The following is a 19,447-nucleotide window of genomic DNA, read 5'->3' as shown; positions in this document are numbered from 1 at the left end:
TATGAAAAAGGGGAGAAAATGGTAACTTTATAGTAAGGACATCTGGCAAACTTTCCTTCAGCCAGGCAGTCAAGGTTTACATCGACAGTGATAAGTCATATTGATGAAAAGTACCCTTGACACACAATATGACGAGAGCACTTTACCTCTATAGTCTTTCTCCCTGGCATTTTACCTCTGTGGTCTTCCTTCAAAAAACACATTACTATGGTCTAATCATTAAAAAAAAAATCCCAATTAAGGGACATTCTATAAAATATCTGTCTAGTAGTCTTCAAAACTGTCAAGGTCATCAAAAACAAGGAAGATCTGAGAAACTGACACACCCAGCAAGAGGCTAAGGAGACATGACAACTAAATGTATCCTGGAACAGAAAAGAAATATTAGGTAAAAACTAAGGAAATACGAATAACATGTGGGCTTTAGTTAATAATAATGTATCAGTAATGGCTCATTGATTGTAACAAATGTACCATACTAATGTAGGATCTTAATAATGGAGATCGATGTGGAGTATAAAGGAACTTTATGCAGTATCTTTGCAATGTTTCTGTGTTTCTAAAAGTGTCCTAAAATAAAAAGCTTATTTTAAAAAATAGGTGCTTTCCACATCTGCCTGAATTATTTCTACCATTTCTCAAACTGGCAGACTAAATCAGAATAAGCAAACTGCTGAGTATATCTTCTGACTTCATTCCAGCATCAATTTGTATTTTCCGTGCTCTTTTGAGTTCAGCTAGCAGCTCTGCACATCCTCTCCCTTTTCCTGTGCATTATCCATTGAATGAGTTCCAAATCACTCTGCTGTGGAGTGACCAAGGATCCCTTTGATGGATGGTCATTTCACACACCTGTTTTGGGGTCTGTGATTGATGTGCAAGCATACATCTAATAAAACTTCTCCTAATAGGGAAGTGAGGAAAACCTACGTATGTGCAAGCTGCCGTCCAGTTTGCTGCTCATCCAAAAGGCTTAATTTAGAAATAGTTACTTAATAATTCAACATGGACAATTCTCTGATTCCCGTTGACTTCCAATTCAATCAGCAAAGCTGCCTCTTAGATTTTCCATTATTATGAAGACTGATGTATTTTATAAGAGCAAACAGCTGCTCTGGCAGATTAATGTTCCTTCTTGTCACCCTGTAGTGAAAGCTTACTTGGAATTCTTCTCTTGTGAAAAGCAGTCTGGTTCCAAAGAATTTAATCAGCTGACCAATGTTGACTTTAGCACACTTCTCTGCCCCTGGGTCGGTTCTTATAACCCTTGACTACCAAAGTTTAGCAAGATCTTTGAATAGATAGCCTCTCCTGAATAAAATGACACATGTGGTGAAATGCCCAAGCACTTGGAGTTGAGAGAAATGGGCTCTCTCATTTCAGACTTCTCATTTACTCTGGAAAAGTTACCTAACCTCTAAAGGCTTTATTCTCCCTCCATTAAGGGGAAACCATAATACTTGCCTGGCAAGTATGGACAGATGGAAGGATCATGAATTGATTCAACAAATATTTTGTGAGTACCTACTATGTTGTAGGAACAGTGGAAGACACTGGGAAGGCATAGTCAAAGAAAAAAATGCTGATCTTGTGGCTCTTGCATTCTAGTAGACACATAGAATAAAAAAATAAAATATATAGTACCTTGATAGTTATAAGCACAATTTAAAAAATAGGTAGGAGGATAGGAACTCTTGGGGAGCAAAAGGGGTAATTTTAAATATGGTGATCAAAATAGGCCTCATTGAGAAGTGACATTTGAGCAAGGACTGAAGAAAGCAAGAAAGAGCCAGCCATGAACATATCTAAAGAAAGAGCATTTGGGGAAAGCGAAACAGCAAGTATAAAGGCCCTGGGGCAGGAGTAGGCTGGAATATTCAAAGAACATCAAGAAGGCCAGAGTGGCTGAAACACAGGGAGCCATGTGCAGAGTAGTAAGAGACGAGGTTAGATAGGTAAGGGAGAGGACAGTCAGCTCATGTACAGCTTTGTATGCCATTGTCAAGACTTTGGTTTATACTCTGGGTGAGGTGAGGAGCCATCGAAGATGGGAAGCCATTTTGAACAGGGCAGTTTCATGATCTGTTTTGTGCTTTAGTAAAATCACTATAGGTGGAGAAGAGGGAAGGGGTGGGGATAGAAGCGAGGAGACCGGTGAGGTAGAAATCAAAATCATCTAAGGAAGAGATCATGCTGATTTGGGCTTGGGCCTTGGCAGAGAAGGTATGGAAAAGTGACCGGATTCTACATATATTTTGAAGGTATAGTCAATAGAATGTTCTGAGAGACTGGATGTGAGATATGAGAGAAAGAGAGGTATCTCTTTACAAAATTTTTGTCTTGAACCATTGCAAAGACAAAGTTGCCATTAACTGACACAGGTAATACAGTGTGAGAAATAATATGGGGGGACAGAGAAGAACAGAAGCTCAGTTTTTGAAATGTTACATTTAATATTCCTGTAAGATATCCAAATGAAGATTAAAAGTTGGCAACTGGACAAATAAGTCTAAAGGTAGGAAAAGTCCAAACTGGAGATTAAAAATGTGTAAGTCATCAGTGGATAAATGGTATTTAAAGCAATGAGAGTTGATTGGTCACCAAGTGGGTCAGACTTGTAGGAAAAGAGCAGACATCCTCCAAGGATTCAGCTCTGAGGAATTCCACTGCTAAGACATCAGAAGATACAGAGGAACCAGAAAAGAGCACTTAGAAGAGGCAAGGGTTGAGAATGAAGCCAGAGAAGCAAAGAGTGGTGGTAGTGACCCGGATTCCAAGAGAAGAAACTGTTTAGGAGGAGAGTGGTATCGATCAAATGAAATACTGTCAATAGGTCAAATAAGAGAAGGTCTGAGAACAAACCTTTGGATTTGGTGATGCAAAGATCATTATGACCTTGTTTGGAGGCAAGAAAGAGCATAATTGTGGCAGGTTCAAGCATAAATGGAAGTTTTTGGTTTTGATTATTGTACTACGGTTATGTAAAATGTTAACATTAGGGGAGGCTAAATGAAGGGTATATGGGAATTCTCTGTACTAGTTTTGCAGCTTTTCTGTAAATTTAAAATTATATCAGAATAAAAAGTTGGAAAAAGTACACAGAGAGTAATCAGAGATAATAGGCAACTCTTCCATAAGGTTGTCTTGAAAAGGTAAGAAAAAAATGGACAGTAGCTTGAGAAAATGGGGTCAAGAAAGGTTTTTGTGTGTTTGGCTTGTTTCTTTGCCTTTTTTAAGCTATGAGAAACTCCAGCGGATCTGTCTGCCAATGGGAATCATCTGATAGAAAGATAAAAACGGATGATGCAGAAACTGAGATGAGTCTCGCTGAAGCAATGTCCTTGAAGAGGAAAGAGAGATGAAACCTGGGGTCCTTGTGGGAGCACCGGCACCAACTCTAGAAATAATCACTTCTAGAGAGTGGGAGGGGGAACGTGCGACAGCATTTGAGATGCTAGGGAGTGATTAGCACGCACATAAGGAAGAAAGGCTGGGACTTGGGAGCGCAGGGCTGAACTGACTGATGTCCACTCTTCCCTCTTCTGATTATTATCAACATCCGTGATTTGAATTGGGAGGCCATGCCAAGGAAAGTTCCTGAGCCAATGGCACAGCCCACTTCTGTAGACTTAGTGCCACCTAAAACATTATCAAAATCCTCGCACACCTCAAGTGGAACAACTTTCCTCTCAACTGCTGTGAAGCAGAAATAAGATTATGATGCACATTCCCCTGTTGGAACTGACCGAGTTACACCTCACAAATATATGCATTTCATTCTATACTTTTAAAATATATAATTTTTTAAGGCAGTGACTTTATCCATGAATAGAAAATCCAAGAGGAGAACCCAAAAAGAAAGTGAAAAAGTTCTGTCTTCGGCAGACGAAGTGCTGCCCTGTGATATTAAGTGTCCCTGCTAATCTCAGAAAAAGGGTATGTTTCCCCAACTACCAGGCCTCATCCCACAAGTAGGGTTGGAAAAGAGAAGCATCCCAGGAGAATTGTCTGTCTCCACTTAGCAGTCCAGGGGAAGACTTCTAATTGAGTGACATTTCAACCAAGAGTCGAGGGAGATTGTTACTGCCTACCTAACAAAGCTCCTTGTTTCTCAAGCTAGTTCCTGATCCCTGGCGCGAGAGGGGGAATATTTGTCTCAAGCTCCCTAGGCTAGTTGCTAAATTTGCCTCCTGTGGAAGAGAACAGATAAATAACCAAAGCTGAAACCTCACAGACAGCATGGGTGGAGAAGCTACACAATTATTTTTAATAATTTGGACTAACCACACCTGCTAATGAAGGAAAAAAGAGGTCTGAAGTTCTATGGAGCTCATGAAGGGAATCAAATTTCCAGATAATTGCAAATTGTCTGTATCAATATCATTGAAATAACTCTGAGTAGATCCCTCTTTCCTCAGAAATCCAGATAAAATTGGATTAAGTTTCTGCCTCAGAGATTCCCCACACTTCTCCCACCCCCAGAGGCACATAACAGCCTAGATTCCAGGAGTCCAGGTTCCCTCTGTCGACAGTGCAATGTCGGTATATTACTCGCAGGTGCGATCTTGAGTAGGGCACTTGTTTCTCTGTTGTGTAATATCTAGCTCCTGATAAATTCTATCAGAACTAGTGGCTGGCCCTAGATATTTGTTAGTGTCTTGGTTTTGGCCTGAGCATTTTTCTATAATTTTATCCCTCCATCATGGCATGGTGCAGTTAAGTTAAAAAAAAGACTATGGGACTATTAGAAAGAAATTATAGAGCTGGAATCTCAAGTACAATTCCAACAGTTAGAAGAAACTAGCTGGCCAGGAAGTCCTAATGCCTTCATTACTAAAGCTATTAATTTTGAAAAGCGTTGACAGCTATAACATCTTTTTTTAAGAAAGCAAAAACACTTTTCCTTTATCTCCAAAATGCCTTCTTTGTATGTAGCAGCTGCCTCAAGCCCCCTTCCACTGCCTGTTTTAATTTGTCTTTAATATCAGATGTGCCTTATCGATTTCTTCTGTGTATATTTTCATTCTGAATAATTCAGAGGCAAGATTTTTTTTTTCCCATTATAGTCAATAGCAGGAGCAAATTTTGAGGATAATCAATTGAGCCCTGACCGACGATTCCTGCTGTTGATATCCCCAGAAGTGAGGGAAAGGGAACAGCAGGGGCTAATACGACTCAACAGTCAATCACAGCCATCAGCAAAGGAGCCAACACAGGTTTGTGTGAGGAATGGAGATCCATACCGCAGGCCCAAAAGGCTTGCTAATAGTTTGCTGTTTTTACTTTTCATCATACGGCACTCCAGCTGTGCCAGGGAGAGTTACAGTCGGTTCTTATATACATTTTCCTTTCCACTAGTATTTAAAAAACATGTTTTTAAGGTGTCATCTTTTATAAGAATATGTACATCATCTATGCATCAATTCTTAATGATTTGTTCATATTTTAGCCAAGCTTTTTCCAAAATAGGCTAAGAAAATCGGAAGGCTTCCAGGAAATCAGTCCAGGGAATAAATAATTGTCACTTTTTAATTCCAATAATATGGTTGAAATTAATTATCACAGAGCTGACAGAAACAATACAAGTTTGTCTAGTCTCCTCTCACCTGCAGTAAGAACACATTTTCTGTGCCTGTTTTCATGCTGGCCTTCGTCCAAGCTTTTGACACACTCAATTTACTACAAAATTGGCAACCTCTATCTCATAAAGGAATTCAAGTGTAACAATAACTATCGGTCCCTACGCACAACGTGACTAATGTAAGTCAGAGTAGACCTAATAAGCATCAGATCGTTGGACTTCAATAATTATGTTATTTTATAATTTCCACCTCTTTCTCAAAGATCCTGATTTTATAAGATCCTGATTTAACAGGATGTGCTAGAGGCAGGTTGGCTTTTGCATTCTCTTAGGGATTCTGAGATCAGAACCAAGTGAGGAAGAGAGAGGCTCAGGTTAACCCGAGCAGTTCAGTTTCAATTATGCGGAGTAAATGGTCTTTTTCAGGTCTGATGATTTTTGAAAACTATTTGAAGGTCTGGTGTGATTTACATGCAGTTTGCCCTGATCTGTAAAAATAAAGGCATTTGTACAACTTGATTCAAGTATTTGAATGTAATTACGAAAAGTCTGCTTGTCATAAATAGATATTTCTAAGGCAATATCTAACAATCAACCAAGCAATCCCTAAAGAATTGTTGGTTATAAAATAAAAGCTATAATAGAATTAGTATCTTCTACAACAGATAACTGGTTTTTCTTATCTCCAGAGGAGATTCATAAAATTGCAAAAACATCTGTAGTTAATTGCTAAATAGCTTATAGTTAAATAATAGCTCAATGTATGCAAAGTAAGAGAGGAAATTAGAAATCCTGGTTTAGTTTTCCATATATAACTTATTTATAAATCTCTGTAATTTATTATTAATATCCTTATACAATAATCACTCATGCATATAAACACAGTTAACCTTAAAATTTTATTCTGATTTCTGTTTCTTTACAAAAACAGCATTTTGACTTTAGAACTCGTTAATCTTAAAGGTTTTTGAAGATATTAAAGAAGTATGTTACCATTACATTTTATGGGAAAAAATAGTGATTTGTTGTTCATGATGTTATTTTATTCATCAATAAATTTCATGGAGGAAAAATTACTCTCATTAAAAACTACAGTTTCCTTGGAATTAATTTTAGGGTTAATGCTGATATCTCAAAAAAAAGTAAAGGATAAATTATTTGTAAAGTTAGGATTTATTTTGTAAATATTAACAGGGCTTCCCTACTACAAATTACAGCATCAGTGCTCTTAAGCTCTGATTCCTTTCCTCAGAACAGGTCATTATCTGACTTGATCTTGTTCTCAAAGGGGAAAAAATTATTTGGGGATGACAAATTCTTCAAGAATAGGTAGTGGATTAAGCTGACATGTTGCATACAAATTGAAAATAGAATGAAAAAACCTGATTCTTCTTTTGCTAATATATGTAACAACCAACATTTGCTAGTGTTGATTGAATGCTGATGTAAAGCTAAAACATGTAATCCATGAACTGGCAAACACAGCCTATTCTAAAGCCACAAGTGGAGATACTTAACAAAGCCAAAATTAGTAATGTAATAATTTTTGCCTGTTTTTACTGGTCAGCTATAAACATTTTATAGGCTGATATTAAAAGTTTATGTCAATGTTGATATCAAAAATATAGATCTATCCTGTGTTGAAATAAAGAAAAAAAAAAAAATTGATCTGAGTAAGAAGGCCTGGATTCTAACATCAGTGCCAGGAGTGCTATGAACTAGCTGTATAGTGTTAGTTGGATTAATAAATGATAATAACAATAATAATGGGAACCACCATTTTTGGAAGTTTTCTTTGAAGCAGAGATCACCTCATTTAATCCTCATAAGAACCCTGTGAGGTAGATACCATTATTATTCCCATTTTTGCGATGAGGAATTTAGGGCATATGGAGGAAAATAATTTGCCTAAAATTGTACATCTAGTAAGTGGTAGAATCAAGGGGACTAAAACTCAGGTCTGGCTGACTCTTAACCACCAAGATTATGCCATCTGTACAAATTTTGAAGGTGAAGTAAATGGTCACCTACTTTTAAAATCCCTCATTCCTCATTTTTATATGCATTCCAAAGAAAAGATTCCTTGACTTTTTTCTTTTTCTTTTTCTTTTTTTTTCTTCTTCTGCTTTTTTGTTTGTTTTGTTTTGTTTTTAAGGAGGAGCTATGTTTTGTTTCCCAAATGCTTCCAGTCACTATGGGGAGGGAAGGAGTGGAAAACCTTTGTAATAAAGTTACCAAAAGAAGTAAGGAAGGAGCACCACTGCTGGCTCACTGCTCTCCCCTCAAAAATCTCGGCAAATCAAAAAAGAGGGCCATGGTGGCAGCTGATGATAATGACCTAGCCACAGCTAGAATATCATGCGCACTTTAATGACCTTGCTAAAGAGATGCAGGACTAGGACAAGGGATGACAGTACATGGTAAATAAATAGCTGGAGGACATGCTTTCTTTCTGGCATTGTCCTTGGGTCAAGCTTTCTAACTCATAGCCAAAGCAGTCTCCTGGCATGTGAGACTAAGTTAATGATAATGCCCTACATAAAGTGCAACTCTGTTCAAAGCAGCTTCGTGTCTTCAGAGAGTTAGTGGGGAGAGATCGAGAGACCTGGTACCCTGATCTCAGGCAGAATTGCAGGGTCGGGGATACATACGTGGAATAAGCATAGGTGGGGGTCGAACCCTTTCTGCTGTGTTCTATGCAGTCTTGGATAATCTGTATAACTCCTTCGAGCTCTGGTTTCCTCACTTAGAAAAAAAAAGTATAACAGGTTGTAACTCACAGGTACATCATCAAAACGTACATCAAAATAGGGTGTTTATGAGGAATCAGCAGTACAAGTGCTTCTCTTGCTGTATCGTCAAGGAAAAATATTACCTTGGAAACTCACTCCAAAGTTGAACATGCCTTACAGAGGGAGAAGCTACTACCCAAGGTCCTGGATTGAGAGATGCCAGGGAAAGGGAAGAACAAGATCTAGGTTCCTATCAGGTGCCTTCGTTTCCTATCAGTTTGTTCAAGCCAGTCTTGGAAGCCCAAGCTCATTCTAAACTGCACTAGGGGCACATGGCGCCATGGTCATGCACCCTTGGTCCAGACGAGGTAGCTTCCTAAGGGCCCCATGGATCTCCGCATACCCAATAGGATACACTTGTGTCTATATATTTCAGTTTTAGCCATTTGGTGAAATATAAATATATTGAAGCATTATGGATAAAATTACAACAAAATAAATGACAGATTTTTATATGTGCATTCAAGAAAGAAAAATGTGTCTCTTATACAGGCCATAATTGTGGAACTTATGCTAATGGAAATCATTGAAACACTTTATTCATAAGGGTCATTTATAAATGATGTATGAATGTCCATAAATGCCTCTCTTATTTGCTATTAATAGTTAGGAATGCTATTATTTTCACATAAGGCAAGTGTGATGCCTTTCAAAGGGAAACGACAATAGGTATAATGTGTTGGAATGAGTCTACAGATAAAATAAGCATATTTTTGCTTGGTTATTAGCTACAATAAAGTATTTCCACATGGGTTATTTAAGGTTTTATTTAGATTTCATCTTTAATTTGGAAAAACCTCAGGGTGCTATTTTCAATGAAATGTATCAATCATTACACTTGGAGCCCAATTATTACACTTCAACTAAATTACTTACTGTGATCTTACCATTTAAAGCACACTTCCAAACCACAAGTGAGTTGCAATAAAAAGATTTCCTTTTCTCAGACTTTTTTTTTCACTAATAATATTCTTTAATCAAATTTGTTTAAAGGGGAGCCACCTTTATACATTGACATTACCAGACAAAGTGAGGGGAATATAAAACCCCTCACTAGTTTTATATTACTGGATTAGTTACTGGTCTTTTGGTTTTCCCTTTTCATTAGAAGGAAAAAGTCAAATACTATCTTATCCTGTTTCTCAACAGGACAAGATAGATTGAGAGTAGAAGTGGAAGTTCTTGAATGATCTATTGGGATTTGGCATATCTTCTTAAATTTCATTTGAAAGGATTTCATGAAACTGTTTTTGATGTAGAAGAAAAGGTAAATGCTCTTCAGAGTGATTTATCTAAAGATCTTTTGGTCGGTATTTTGCATGTAGAGCTGTTTAGAGGTAGCATGAGGGGCTGTCCAGTTAGTTCAGGTGGTTAGAGCACAGCCTTTTAATGGGTTTGGATCCCCCTATCAGCCAGCCACAAAAAAACAAAACAAAAAATAGAGGTAGATGAGTAGCATTCATTCTGCTCTTTTAATTCAGTGCAGCCAAAAGGGTGAAAATGCAGACTTAGGAAGGTCAGGGGCTGCAGCCGCCCCTCTTTGGAAATTGGTGGATGAGTTCCACAGAGACAGAACAACCACCCAAATCCTAGCTCAGGATTAAACTGTGCCACACCACGTGACATGGAGAGTGGAGGGAAAGGAAGGAGAAAGAGCGTGCCTTCCTCCTTTTCCTGCTTGTCCTACCTTCTTTGACAACTTATATTTTCAATATACTCCTCCCCGCTTCCCACATGCACAGCCCATTATCAATGTCTCACACCAGAGTGGTACATTTTTAGCAATTAATTCGTAACTGTATTAAAAGGCTGGACTTCATGTAAGTAATGAGTAGAGACTGACCTGCTGTGTAGACCATTTCCAAACTGAAATTTCCTTTAACATAATATTTTGATACCTATTTTTAAATGCATGGTGTCACAAAAACTTGCACATGAATGTTTATAGCTGCTTTATTCATAACTGCCAAAACATGGATACAACCAAGATGTCTTTCAGTAGGTGAATGGATGAATAAACTATGGTACATCCAGACAATTGAGTATTATTCATGGCTAAAAATAAATGAGCTATCAAACCATGGCAAAGAAGAACTTTAACTGCATATTACTAAGTAAAAGACCCCAGTCTAAAAAGGCTACATAATGTACGACTCTGACTACAGGACATTCTGGAAAAGGCAAAACTATGGACACAGTAAAAAGATTAGTGGTTGCCGGGGGTTAGGGGATAGAAAGGGACGAATAGGCTGAGACAGAGGATTTTTAGGGCAGTGAAACTATTCTGCACGACACTGTAATAATGGATACTTTTGTCATTATGCTTTTGTTCAAATCTACAGGACGTACAACACCAAGAGTGAACACCAATGTAAACTATGGACTTCGGGCGATTATGGTGTGTCAGTGTAGGTTCGCCAGTTGTTACAAATGTTCCACTCCCTGGTAGGAGATGTCGATAATGACAAAGGCTGGGCATGGGCTGGGGGGTTGGGGGAGGAGAGTATATTGAAAATCCCTGAGCCTTCCTCTCAGTGTTGCTGTGAACCTAAAATTGTTGTAAAAAATAAAGTCTATTTCAGAAAGTGCATAGTTTCCAAGAGGGAAAGCATTTGTAGTTCCTTCTGGGCAACCCAAAGGATGACAGGCAGCATTTGTGAGAGCTGGAGGAAGAGTGGACCCTGCTCTAGGAGGAAGAATCCCAGGTTCAGAGGCCAGCAGGTGGAAGACAATCTCAGTCAAATTCATATTTTTGCCCTGGGCCAGATGTGTCTAAAAGCTTCACGCTTTTGCACAGCTCCTCCCCCAGGAGTTTCAACTCACTGAGGGGGCACGTGCTTATTTTTCCAGTCTCACCCCTTGGGGAAACCTCAGAAGATCTGCTGACATGCCATTCAATTTCATTTCCATCCTTAGCCTCCTGTGGATGATGGTTTGGAGGGAGAGAGGATGTTTAATAACACATGAAATTTTCAATTCCTGGGAATAAAATTAGGAAGCCTTGTCAACCCTGCCCAGGGCTGTCAGAAACATGGGGCAGGACAGACCGTCAGTGATTCTGCTTAGAACTTTGTTCCTCATTGCAGGGTCAGATGCTTCATTTCTCTGGCTAGACTTTTGGAGTTAATCAGAGAAATGCAAAACCAGGTGAAAAGAAACTGTGCTGACTCTTTTCATTCTCTACTTTAGTGCTATACACAGTGCCTGGAACATAGCAGTTTCACTTAAATATTGATTAAATAAATAGAGGATGGATGAATGGATGGATGGATGAACTCAACAAACCTAGGCATTGATTTATTTAACTCTCACAATCCTATGAGTCAAGTGCTGTTAAATCCATATTTCCTCCCTTCCCCCAAACCATCATCCATATGAGGCAAAGATCCTCCCTTACCACAGAAGTTACTTGGATATTTAGGATTCTAGTATCTCTACCTGGAGAGGAAACTTATGGGAGGGAAGGGCAGCACAATGGGAAATTAAAATGGGATGGCTAGAAATTGGTTAATCTCACCTGGAGGGGGAAAAAGCTGACAATGCAAAAAATAGACCATAAACCCAATAGAATTAATTATAAAGGAAGGTATGATCAAACATTTTCTCCATTTTTCTACCAGTCAGAATAACTGTGTGAGATTAAACTATGATGGGAGGAATGCAAGTAACTTTATACTTTATCCCTTTGCCACCTGGAAAACATCTAATTATGTGGCAAGTTCCTGAGCTGCTAGAATGATATAAATAAGGCAGTGCTCTCCAATAGACCTCCCTATTCTAAACAAAGTGTGGAATACAGTAAAGGTGCTCAAAAGTTCACCTGGGCCTACCCCAGGGGAGGGCAGCACTCGCTAGCTGGCAGCCTTTAACAGGACCTGAGTCAATACTCAACAAAGAAGGACACAGAACAGGAGCAAACTAAATGCAGTACATTCTACTATAATCATTGAGCAGAATGATAACAATGGCTGCCATTTTATTGACAGAACCCAGCTATGACCTCTAATTACATCACCTCATTTAATCTTTACAAGAACCCTATTGGCACACACCATTTTTATACCCATTTTAACAATAAGTAAAAGAAGGCCCAATTATGTTGTACTCCTTAAATATATACAATAAAAAATAAATTAAAAAAAAAAAAGAAGGCTCAGAGAGGTTAAGCAGTTTAGCCAAGATAATACAGTATGTGACAGAGCTGTAATCCTAACCCAGGCCATTATAACTCCAATCTCTAATCTCAGGTACTAATATCTAAATCCAAGTAACTGACTACTCAATTAACATAATTCTTTTCCTGATTCCACTTATATTGGGAAGAGTAAACCAAATAAGATAATAGCAGTTTAACTTTCAAAACAAATTAAAATACATCTAAGCTATGTCCTCAGAGCAGTACAAAGTGAGTTATATTATTACCTCAGTTTTTCACTCATTTATTCATTCAGTCAGTCACTCCATAGGAATTTAAGAGTTTATGTTTAGACTGTTTAAACAAAGATCCTGAATAGACAAGTCCATTATATTTGTTATATTATACTCGCATGTGATATGTGTATACTATGTATACCAACTATAAATTTATTATATTAACCATAACTGAGAGTTATACAGGCATTTTAAACACAATGTTAAACCACCCTAGATATTTTTAAAGGATGAGGGTTTCTGCCTTTCTCACTGGTTAAATCATTCCCTGAACTTAACAGCTTATTGAGGTTTTACTGCTGTGTTTTTTGTATATTTAGATGATTTGCTGGTAACAACTAAGCAAATATCCAGCTAGTTACAAGGAAGCCCAACTATTTCTCAGCCTCTAATTATTAAAATCAAGTAATACCCAAATCAATATCAATATAGAGAGGAAAAGAGGAAAGAAAAAGATCCAAAGTGTTCCTTGAGAAGACAGCTTCTCCAAGGATGAGGGGCAGCTAGTTTCTACTTACTTTGCAGCTAACTGGAGGATGTTTGAGGAGACACAACTGGCCACTAGCCAACTACAATACTGCTTCCCAAAATGGCTCACCATCAGACTAGAATATTGGAGCTCCTTCTGAGGTGCCCAGGGAGAAATTCCTGGGAACTGGCAATACCTATTAGATTTCACATTATCCAGCAACATAAAATGATGTATTAACATTCTCCCGGAATTAAAAATGTTTATTGATTTTTTTTAAGTCTTAGATAATTTAACTAGGTTACATTTGCATTATGGAATATAAAATAAACATTTTAAGTTATTTCTGTTCACATCTAAGACTGAATATTTTGTACAAAATATTTCTTCCTTGCCTGAATTTATGGAATGAACTGAGGTGGTACAAGTCAACCAAAGTTAATCATCAAATATTTATGTGTGTTAAATGCTGCATTTATTCATAGTCAGAGTCCAAAATAATTTTTTAAATGAGAGCACGTCTGATAGTAATATCAAATTGAGAGAAGTTTGTGAATGATTGTGTAGTACCTAATAACTAAGATGAGATCCGGTGTCATGTAAAAGAAACAAACACTCTTCTGCGCAAAATAAAACAAACAAAAAAAGTGAGATTGACAATTTAAGTAAGTGTATATTAATATCCTGCAGCATAACACTTGCCCAGAGAGCAAATATCCTGGGAGTCCAACTATCCAGAAAGGCAAGAACAGGACAAGGAAAGGCCTCCACACCACCAAAAAAAATCAAAGAATGTCAAGTTAGACTGATCTGGGCTCAAATCCAGGCGCTGCCACATACAAGCTGTATTTCATGCAAGTCACTTCATGACCTTGAGCATGTCTTCAACTGTACCCTATCTTATAGGTTATTGTTAGGATTAGTGTTAATGAAAGCACTTTAAAAGTGCTTGTGTATAACAGGCCCTCCATGCAAAGTAATTAGCATGGCATTAGGGGCTGAATGTGTCTCTTAAAATTCATATGTTGGGGCCGAGCCCGTGGCGCACTCGGGAGAGTGCGGCGCTGGGAGAGCAGCGACGCTCCCGCCACGGGTTCGGATCCTATATAGGAATGGCCGGGCACTCACTGGCTGAGCACTGGTCACAAAAAAGACACACACACAAAAAAAATTCATATGTTGAAGCCCTAACACTCCAGCACCTGAGAATGTGACTGTATTTGGAGATAGGACCTCTAAGAGGTAATTAAGTAATATCAAGTCATTGGGGTGGGATGCCAGGGACACACGTACACAGAGGGCCGACTGTGTGAAGAGGCAGCAGGAGGGCATCATCTGCAAGCCAAGGGAAGAGGCCTCAATAGAAACCAAATCTGAGACATCTTGATCTTGGACTTCTGGACTCCAGAACTGTGAGAAAATAAATTTCTGTTGTTTAAGCCGCCCACACTGGTAGTGTTTTGTTTTGGCAGCCCTAGTAAACTAATACATATAGTCATTGTCATCTTCTTTGAGGTAGCTTTGTTTAGGGTGGAAGAGAAGTCTGGTGTTTGAGAGATTATTTGATTGATGTAAGGTCCTAGACTTTAAGCTTTTTTATGTGTTCGGCATTTATCCCCACATCTAGTACAGTAGCCTGGCACATAGTACATTCTCAATAAGTATTTGTTGAATGTATTAATGAATAAATACATGAATTAATGAATAAATGAATATTAATCAGAGGCTAAGCCTCCAGTGCCAGGTATGCTACAACAGACAGCTGATGGATTCACAGGAACAATGGCTAAATACTTATTATGTGCCAGGCACCCTGCAGCAAACACAATAAAAAGCAAATGCACAAATGTAAAACCTTAGGAGTCTGAGAGTTTTTAGAATAAGAAAGAATGGTCCAGGTTACTCCTTCATTAGCCTTGCAAACACACTGTATAGTTACTGGTCCAGAGAGGAAGTGCTGTTTATGGGAAGGAGCACTAAGACTGAAGTCAGAAGACTTTTGTTTGCCTTCTTGTTCTACCACTTAACCAGAGATCTTGGGGAAAGTCATTTAGCCACAGTGAGCCTCAATTTCCCCTTCTATAAGAAGGAATATTGATACCTATCGCACTTATGGCATATAGCTGTGGGGAAGAGCAATTGAGAATATAACTATGTGAAAATAATCTATAAACTGCAAAGTGTTTTATGAATGAAAGACATCCAGTTCATTAATCATTAAGTAAACATTAGCTTAAAATCTGCACATAAGTTTTTACATAAAAGGAGGCACATAAGAGATTTTTCAAGCATTTAATTTAAATAGGTAATCTGCTTAAAATTGTAAGCCACTTTGAAGTTTTTACGGAAAATTTACTTATGTGGAAGTGCTCATTCCTGATGATTCTGGATAAATGTGATTACCCTTCATTTTTTAAGATGTTATTTCTGAAGATAATTATTTGAAAATTTTTTTGCTTTGGGCAGGTCTGACTGTTAGATTTATGATTTTTTAGAAGTATTGTGGTAGTACCTATGAGCATGTTCCGGTGGAAAAGAAAATTTATTTCACTGGTAGTGATGCAGGGGGAAAAAAAAAACAGCTTTGTAAATAGCAGTATATTTTAGATTTGTCTAAGTTGTTCATTTTTAATATATTTATATTTCACTTATCACTTTTAAAAATTTAATACAGAAAGCATAAAACTATTTCATAGATGTATCTACAACACATTTTGTTGAATTACACACAACTAATGGAAAGAAAAACAAAAAACAAGAGGGAGGAGGAAAGAAAGAGTGAAATATAGAGAAATAAACTCAATATTTAGCAAAGACCTTAGACCCTGAGGTTTAATAATCTAATTCAATTTTTAAAAACATTGGCAACTCTTTAACTTTTTAATGAGTGGCAGCAAAAAAATAAATAAATAAATAATAAATGTTTGGATTTCTATTTAAATACTTGCAGCACAAATTTCAATTTCTCCTGTATTTTCAGTGGAGAAAACACCTAGCTTCATGCTGTAAATGTATGGTCTATTGCATATGTTCTTACAGAGGCAATACATCACCTTTAATGGAGTGCCATCATTGCCATGTAGCCTAAAAGAAAACATAACTAATAACTTTAAAATCCAGCTTGGCTATTTAGAATTACAGACAGAAACAATTTCAAAATATTCTAGTAATAATACAGAGGATAGGTTTACTTTTTCTGGAGTATTTTTGTTAAGTAAATCTAAAACAAAATTTTCCCGCATTCACTCTAATTTAGCTGGGAGTGATAATTGGTTTTAGTTCCACATTTGTAACCCATGCACCACCATAGACTAAGCTTCTTCCCTGATAAATGGAGGCAGAAATACTTGGCTTATTTGCCTCCCAGAATTAACGTGTAAATACAGTTAGGTGATGGATATGTTTGGGGGATACCTATGTAACTGTGGGTGCATTCAGATTAAGAAAATAAAGAATGCTTTACAAATGCAATGTACTGTTGACACAATGTTCCTGAGTTTGCCCCAAGCACCATTATGTACACTTTTCTTTAGACCAGGAGGATGACAGACAATTTTGTAAATCAAATAAAACTCGCACTCAAGAAGAAAAGAAAAATATCTTATATATTTTCTAGGTGTTGACAGTCTTTGAACTGTTTTTTACTCTGTGAATCTTATTTCCTTTTGGAATAAGCTTTGTTCCTGTCCTTCTCAATTTCAACAAGTTAGGCAACAATTTCCTATGCCATTGCAAGATACATTATAAGTACTATTGATACATTAACAATAGCTTATATTTTTCATTAATTTATAATTTGAGTATATTACATACATTCTTTTTAAAATTTCTTCTAACTAATGAAAAATTCCAAACACAATAACTTAAACAAAATAATATAACTCATAGATCTTCCATTTAGATTCAACAATTGTTAATAATTTTCCATATTTGCTATATCATTCCCTATGTATGTATATGCATAAGGACAATCTCAAATATACCACATATCATTATTATATCCACAAAAAAATTTTAAATTATTATGGAACTTTCATGGAAAAAATTATTCCAAAAATATTATCTAATGTCCAGTTGATATTCACATTTTCCTAATAGTCCTTGACAAAAATATCTTATAGTTCATTGCTGATATCATTACAACTATTTTACATATTTCATATATATTTATTATAGCTCTTTATACTCATATAATCCAGAATAGTTCTTCTCCCTGCCCTTTTTTTTCCCCCCAAGATATTGGACTTTGTAAAGAATTCAAGTCCAATTGTCTTATGTAGAATGTCCCATATTCTGGATTTAATAGCTGTTTTCTCAAGGTGCACCTTAACTTATACCTCCATCTTCTGTATTTCCTTAAACTAGAAGTTAGGTTAGAGGATTGATTAGATTTAGATCAAACATTTTTAGCCAGAATAATTCATAGGTGATATTGGATACTTCACATTTTATTATATAGTAACATAGTGTCAGGATGTCTATCTAGAAGTTATGCTAACTTGACCATTTGGTAAAGGTGGTGACCACCTGGTCTCTCTATCATAAACTTACATTTTTCCTGACTATAAATATCCTATTCTTCAACACCCTTTTACCCAATAGCTTTCGCATCCACTGATCATATTCTCCTGAATCATTTACTATATTAGGGACTATAAAATGCTAGTTTTCCGATGTTACCATTCTTTCTACATTTAGTAGTTGGCATTTTTTCTCAAGAAGAATTTTCCTTTGCTTTGTTTTTTTCCCCTTTCCCCATAATTCAATAATTGCTTTTTAGATTTTATTTTTTTAGTCCTCATAATTTCTCTAACATAAATAATATTATCCCTGTTTTCTAAATGAAGAAACTGAGACACAAAGAAGTTCAGTAACTTGCTCAGCATAGCTAGTAAGTGGTAGATACAAGACAGAGCTCATATATCTGATTTATATTCCTATACAGTGGCAAATATATCACAGTTACCTCGGTTCATATGAGGCATCTGCTCAACCCCTCAATAACTGAAGATTTTCTTCTAAAGTACCTCAGCTATAGAACTGTGACTAAGCCCTTCCTGAGAAAATTCCAAGAATAGATATATAAATGTCCCCAGTGTAGGCTGTAGGGTTTGGGCTACAATAAATGAAAATAGAAAATAGGAGATGGGCCAACCAGGACTTAGGATAACATTTCTCACCCTACACTCCAGTAACTAAAAATCACACTGAAAAGCTCTTGGGGGGGGGAGGGGGATGTGAGATATTGACTCATACAGTTTTTGGACAAAATCCATGAAAGCAGCAATTACACGATTTCCAGGTAATTCCCTTATCGGCCTTTCTAGTAGTTGGCTAGCAAGAAGTGATTTTTTTTTTTCAACATGAAGCTAATTTTGTTCTATTATAATTAAGCCTGCAAATGTTGGGCTTATTTCCACCTAGGAAACCAGTACAGTCTCCATATACCTATTTCCTTTCCTTCCCTCTCTCTGCCTCTTATTTCTTCATCTATGAGGTTATCTAAGGTAGTAATATATTAGCTTCCAGATAGCAGGATGGCTCTACTCCATACTTCAATTCCTTTTTCTGTTCTCCTGTTTTCCTATTTTTCATTCTACTTCTATTATTCCTTCCTGGAAAAAAAGCAAAACGTTTGGCCACCTGTAAAAAAAAATAGGGACCTAAGTTTATTTTTTTATTAACAACATTTAATGCTAAGTGCCTGAAATTAGACAGATATGATATAAGATCTTAGAGACACGAATTAACAAAAATTTTCCCAGAAGGTGGCAGAGAAAGTATTCATTATAATGTTGCAAATGCAGAAATAAAGGTATTCATAGCAGCTTGGGGAGGTCAGAGGAAGAAATATCTTCAGCAACGTGACTCAATTGGCTTTTGAAGGTCTATGTCTCCTATAAGCACTGATCAGGGATGAACAGTTGCTTAATTTCCTTGTAACAGGAAAAAAGAATGTTTATGGTCATCTGTTCATTTTAATTAAATAGGAATCTAAGGGGGAGATTATTACAAACATGAGCTGATTTCAAAGAGTGGGCGCATAGGAGAAAAGGCTTCCTGGGAGATTTGTTGGACAGTGACAGCGAAGACCCTGGGACCCTGGAAATAATCTTCCTGAGCAGAATTTGCAAAATCACAGGCCAGCACAGGCCACAGTAGTGCATTCCCAGA

The sequence above is a fragment of the Cynocephalus volans genome, chromosome 7 (genome assembly GCF_027409185.1).
Source record: "Cynocephalus volans isolate mCynVol1 chromosome 7, mCynVol1.pri, whole genome shotgun sequence".
Lineage (NCBI taxonomy): Eukaryota > Metazoa > Chordata > Mammalia > Dermoptera > Cynocephalidae > Cynocephalus > Cynocephalus volans.
The sequence above is the reverse complement of the archived record's forward strand: the minus strand, read 5'-3'. Positions refer to the sequence as shown.